Raw genomic sequence first — 6,595 nt, 5'->3', positions numbered from 1 at the left:
GGGCCTAGGGGCTCTCGCCCAATGGCCGGACGACGCTCCTTGGATCCGCCCCTGCCTGCCGGGATTCCGCGCCTCCTCTGCCCGGAGCTCTGCCGCGGGGCCTCCTGGGAGCTGGGCCCGGCGCGGGGACGGCCGCGGCGGGCGGGGGGCTCCTGAGGCCTCCCGTCCTGTCCTGAGCCCCGGGGACACTGCCTCGGGACCGCGGCTAAAAGCCAACGGAGTGAGCCGGACTGGGTCTCTCCTCTGCCGCGTCCCTCCCGCGGGCAGCGCTTAGGCTTCCGGCCTGGTCCTCAGGATAAAGTGCCGGCCAGGGACGTCACCCTGGTGACCTTCGCTGCTGGGGAGACGCGGGTCCGGGTCATACCATTCGGGTTCCTGCCTCGTGCAGGCCGGCTGTGTTTTTACTTCCAAAAACAGCCCATGATGGGGAGTTATTTCCTCCGCACACCTCACAGAATTAGCAGTGTCAGGGATTGGATTCTAGAACCATAAAAGGACTTCAGTCCTTCAAAGGATTTCACCAGAAAACTGGTGAAATAAGATTAAAGTCTGTAGTTTAGTTATTAATATTGTACCAATGTGAATTTCCTAGTTTTAGCAAATGTGCCTTGGTTATGTAAGATGTTAATTATAGGAGAAACCGGGTGAAGGGAATACAGAAGCTGCCTACTATTTTGCACCTTTTCTGTAAAGCTAAAATTATTCCAAAATAAACCTTTTATTTCTGCTTTTGCTTTTGGCCCGGGTGGGGGCGATGGATAATTGCATCGTGCATAATCCTGGTGGGAGCTCCAGCCTCTGGCTCTTCTCTCCCTGCCATCTCAGGATCACCCCCATCTCAGGATCCCCCCATCTCAGGATCCCCCTGGCTCCCCCGTGCCCCTCTGCCACACCTGGGCTCCGTCTGCTCCACCATTGCACTGTCACGCAGACCCAGGTATGTCCAGGATTCCTGGCTGCTTTTAAAGTGGAAATAGCTGGTGGATAAGAACCAAGAAAAGTGTCGAGGCGGCATTGTGAAAAGAAAGAAGGAAGATGCTTCCTGCTCGGGATCTGCGTGGTCGCGCGACCCCCAGCCTTCCACCCCAGGCGCAGGGGCTAATGGACGTTGGAAGGGAGGGTAGGGGGCTCCCGAAAAACAGAAAGCAGGCACTAGACCGTCACCGTGGGCCTGGAAATAACAGCCCAGCCCCGTGCAGTGACGGTAGACATAAGTTTCCCCTAAGGGACTCCTCCTGTGGTAAAAGGAAGATGGATGTGTATGCTAAGGCAGAAGAGAGAATCATGAAGAGGGTGTATCTGGGGTTCTGAGAGAAGGAGTTTGTCTTCGGGAATCTGGTGGCTTTTATTATGTGGTGGAGGTGGATGTTACCTCCATAGCAGTGCTCTCAAACAGAAATATGTGAGCCACATTTAAATATAATTTACAGTTTTCTAGCAGTCACAGTTTTGGAATTTGGAAGAAATAGGTAAGATCAATTAAAATATTTCTTTGATTTGATATATCCAAAATATTATTTCATATGTAATCAATATATCAAGTAATTTAGATATTTTATGTTCTTTTTGGAGTGTTGTCTTCGAAATCCAGTGTATATATTACATCTCAACACAGACACTAAATTTTCCCTGGAAATACTTAACGTGTTTAGATTTCATAAAAACTAGAGTTGAAAAAGTAGATTCACATGCCCAAGTTGTTTCAAACATACTTAAAAGTTTTCCAACAACTGGAGTACCTGTTTTTAAATTGAATTTAAACAAAATAAAGTCAGGTCCTCAGTGGGACCAGATGCATTTCACGTGTTCACCAGTCCTGGTGGCTAACTGGCCCCCATATCACAAAGTGCAGCTTTAGACTAAGAGAAGGAGGCACTGAAATCCTTAATCTGTCCCTCTCGATAAGGGCTGCTCTGGGGCTCAGGCTCTGTTCTCAGCCAATAATTCTTGGCTGCACCTGGAGGCTTAGAATCTGTTTTCTGAACATGCTTGACTATGGTAATCGCACTTCAGTTTGTTTTGGGATGTTTCACTGGTATATATAAAACAAAATGCAGCCTTCCAATATTTTAGCCTTCCATTTTAACTCTGCGCGTTGCTGCTCAGAATGGACTCCTGAGTAACTATACTGGGGACTTGCTCTAATCCATTTGTCACCCCACAGAAGTTTTCCTAAATTGGATTATCGCACACCGGAGCCATTGTGACCGAACTTTGGTGCTTTGCAAGTAACTTGTTATGACAAGCACAGGAACTTGGAATCTCAAGGACAGAAGGGTGAAGGCACCTTAGAGGTGGCATGAAGGATTGATCTGGAGTTTCCCCGTAGGGCTTAAGTATGTTTGACTTTTCTTTACAGTTTTTAGAATGGTATAGCATTCCTAACAGGTGCTCAATATGCATTTATTTTAGAGGATGGATTGGAGTTGTGTTATTTATATATTAATCTTTATGACTATGTGATTTAATCAAGCTTTTTGGGTCTCAAATAAAGTCCCCCCACAAACACACACACTTACATGTAGCTCCTGAGATTTTTTTTCTTTTCTGAAAATGCATAATGTGTGATCTGTTCTTCAGGTGGCATCTCTAAAAGCAAGGACAGAAAAATGACTTCTCTTTCTCTCCATATCATCAAGCACAGGGCTCAGTAAGTTCCAGTAAACATTTGCTGATTGCTAGAAATGTCTTTTCTGTAGGTATTCATGGATATTTTAAATAACAGTATCCAGTTTTATTTAACAAGAGTCGGTTTCTCTGTTGCTTACCTGTAATCAGGGACAGGGATCAAGTTTAGCTTGTTTTTGCTGTATCCAGACCAGCTGTTCCCCTGCCTGAAGGAAGTGCTCAAACAGTGTTGAATTACTAAACAAAATAAATGAATAAGTGAATAAATCAATATTCATGATAAATAAATGAAACTTAACTTTTTAAATTAAATTGTTTTAAAAGGAATAGATAGTTGCACTTATCAATCTTATATAGTAGTCTAAATTTTAAAATAGAGCAATACTCAATATCATTAGCCATTAGGGAAATGCAAATCAAAAACACAATGAGATATCATTTCACACCCACTAGAATGGCTATTAAAAAAGGGGGGGGGCAAATTCTGGCAACAATGCAGAGAAATAGGAACACCCCTATATTGCTGCTGGGAATGTAAAATGGTGCAGTTTGTCTTAGAAAATAGTTGGGATGATTCTTCAAAGAGTTAAACTTAAAATTACCATATGACCCGACAATTCACCTTCTAACTGTATACCCAAAAGAACTGAAAGCAAGTTCTTGAAAAGATATTTGTACACCAATGTTTATAGCAGCATTGTTCCCAATAGCCAAAAAATGGAAGGAACCCAAGTGTCCATCGATGGGTGCATGGGTGGACCAAATGTGGGCCATACATACAATAGAAAACTCTTCAGCCATGAAAAGGAACGAAGGTCTGCTATATGCAACAACATGGATGAACCCCGAAGACATCATGTTGAGTGAAATAAGCCAAAGACAGAAGGTCGAGTGGTGTATGATTTTGTTTACACGAAATAACAAGAATATGCAAATTCATAGACAGACAGTGGAGTATAGTTTACCCAGGACTGAAGGAGGGAAAATGGGGAGTTATTGCTTAATAGAGCAAAAGTGCATTTTCAACACCCTCTCAGATTGCACACAGAGAGTAGCATTTCAGGGACATAACTGGCCCCAGTGCATTTCAGCACCAGGAAGAGGCAGGCCCACAGGAGCTCAGTGTGGATCCAGGGCCTCTAACAGCTGTGGTCAGGAGGAACAAAAATCAACTTTATGATGCTAAGTCTGCCAACGTTCCCATAGGAAATGTGTTTATAGTTCACGTTTTCAGAAAATAGCAAACTGCTTTTTATTGCATTTAAGATTACAATAGATGTATTTATAGATTCAATATTCCTGAGTGCATTGCAGATAGAATTAAGGGGACTTCTTATTTAAAGGACCAAAGGAAGGCCTGACCCGTAGTAACTTGTAGGTTGTCAACTGAAGTCAGAGACTGAGAGGACAGAAGAGTCAGTTCAGACCCCTATTCCACTGTCGACGAGAGGCAGTGCAGGAAAGTTAAGTAACTTTTCCAAAGTTATCCAAACAGCACTACACCAAAATCATGTCCCTGGATCACGTTCTAAGGCTCTTCCTCTTAAGCCAGACTGATTTTTTATCAGTCTGTTCGTGTACGCATGCATGTGTTTGTTTTTTTCATTTTTCTTTAAGATTTATTCACACACCATACAATCATCCAAAATATACAATCATTTGTTCACATTACCATCATATAGTTGTTCATTCATCACCCCGATCTATTTTTTTAACATTTTCCTTGTACCAGAAAAAGTGATAATAAAAAAATAATACTGAAAAAGAAACACCCAAATCGCCCTCCCACCCTATTTTTCCTTTAGTATTTTTTTGCCCCCATTTTTCTTCTCATCGATCCATACACTGGATAAAGGGAGTGCGGTCCACAAGGATTTCAAAATCACACACATTTTTTTTTAGTAGAGACAGTCCTTGCTTTGCCAAGTAGTGTGTGACTGTAAAAATGACCATGCAATATATAGTAAGATCATGTTGGAAGCAATAGAGTTATTTTAGGTTTTTTTTTCTCTTATTCCTTTGTTTTCTTAGGGGTTGTTAATTTTCTTGGGGTATGGAAGGAACATGTTGGAAGCAATGTAGTTATTTTAGATTATTTGTTTTTCTTACTCCTCTGTTTGGACATGGTTTATTAATTTTCTTGGGGTATGGTAGGAACATATTGGAAGCAAAGTAGTTATTTTAGGTTATTTGTTTTCCTTAATCCATTGCTTTGTTTGAAATGTTGTGGGGTTTTTTTGGTTGTTGTTTGCCTGTTTGTTTTTAATTTTTTGATAAACAAAGTTAAAAAATTGAAAAAAAATCAGTAGAAAAATGGGAGTAAAAACTAAATGACAAATAGGGTGGGATGGGGGGATGGTTTGGGTATTCTCTTTTCACTTTTATTTTTTATTCTTATTCTGATTCTTTCTGATGTAAGGAAAATGTTCAGAAATAGATTGTGGTGATGAACGCATAACTATATGATCATACTGTGAACAGTTGATTGTATACCATGGATGACTGTATGGTTTGTGAATATATTTCAATAAAACTGAATTTAAAAAAAAAAAAAAAAAAAATGACCATGCAACAAACATTGGGACTGGTGGTTTGATGTGCCGAGCCCTTAAGAAGCTCATTACTGCAAAGGAGAGGCTAAACTTACATATAATTGTGCCTAACAGTCTCCCCCTGATTACCTCTTTGTTGCTCAGATATGGCCCTTTCTCTCTCTCTCACCTTGGCAGGAGAACTCACTGCCCTCCCCGCTACGTGGGATCAGACTCCCAGGGGTGTAAATCTCCCTGGCAACGCAGGATATGACTCCTGAATGAATCTGGACCCGGCATCGTGGGATTGAGAATATCTCCTTGACCAAAAGGGGAATGCAAAATGAGACGAAATAGTTTCAGTGGCTGAGAGATTTCAAATGGAGTCGAGAGGTCACTCTGGTGGACATTCTTATGCACTGTATAGATAACACCTCTTAGGTTTTAATGTATTGGAATAGCTAGAAGTAAATACCTGAAACTACCAAACTCCAACCCAGCAGTCTGGACTCCTGAAGACAATTATATAATAATGTAGATTATAAGGGGTGACAGTGTGATTGTGAAAACCTTGTGGCTCACACTCCCTTTATCTAGTGTACGGATGGATGAGTAGAAAAATGGGGATAAAAACGAAATGACAAATAGGGTGGGATGGGGGGATGGTATGGGTGTTCTTTTTTTTACTTTTATTTTTTATTCTTATCCTGATTCTTTCTGATATAAGGAAAATGTTCAGAAATAGATTGTGGTGATGAATGCATAACTATATGATCATACTGTGAACAGTTTATTGTATACCATGGATGATTGTATGGTATGTGAATATGTTTCAATAAAACTGAATTTAAAAGAAAAAAAAAAATGACCATGCAAGCTGAAACTGTGCAAAGGGGTCTTAATGATAGATGGGAAAAATTATGATTGTTTTGGGACCTTTAAAATGTTTTTTCAGAACATCTTAGTGTTCATTATAAACATATGGAGAACTGAAAAAATAGCACAACTAATATTTATTTAGAACCTTGTAACTTAAAACATTAGAAACATTGAGAATGAAAGTGTTTATCTGTTATACATAAAAAAATTATCAGAGTACTTTGAACAACGCTTGTGTTTTCTCTGTGTCCTGTAACAAGCGGAGGGGGTTGAGCATTTTTCTATGCCTTGGCAAATTGTCATATTTCTTTCCAACATTCTATCTTTTCTGTTTTCAATGTCATGAAATATCTCCAAGAGTCTTCTACTGAGTTTTTTTGCCAGTGTCACTTCCTCTGGTACATCTTCATCCTTGTTGTCACAACCACTTTCCTCATTTCTGTTAAGTTTCCCTCCAACCAGTTCCTGTGGTTATAGATGAAGAGTGGTGCAGTGTCACCACCACCCTGCTTGTTTCAATAACTCCATTTACGTTTGAATTCAATTTGCACTCCCAG

At 40.7% G+C, this 6,595-nt stretch overlaps 1 long non-coding RNA gene across 1 annotated transcript; it reads left to right on the top strand.

Annotated features, from left to right (window-relative positions):
- Positions 1-124: 124 nt before the first annotated feature.
- LOC119510739 lies at positions 125-5,411 on the top strand. Its single transcript, XR_005212008.1, has 3 exons — positions 125-937; positions 2,165-2,336; positions 5,358-5,411. It is a non-coding gene; the product is annotated as an uncharacterized LOC119510739 (long non-coding RNA).
- The last annotated feature ends 1,184 nt before the right edge of the window (positions 5,412-6,595 follow it).

Source organism: Choloepus didactylus, chromosome 15 (genome assembly GCF_015220235.1).
Source record: "Choloepus didactylus isolate mChoDid1 chromosome 15, mChoDid1.pri, whole genome shotgun sequence".
Lineage (NCBI taxonomy): Eukaryota > Metazoa > Chordata > Mammalia > Pilosa > Megalonychidae > Choloepus > Choloepus didactylus.
Note: the sequence above shows the minus strand (reverse complement) of the source record. Positions and strands in the feature narration are given on the sequence as shown.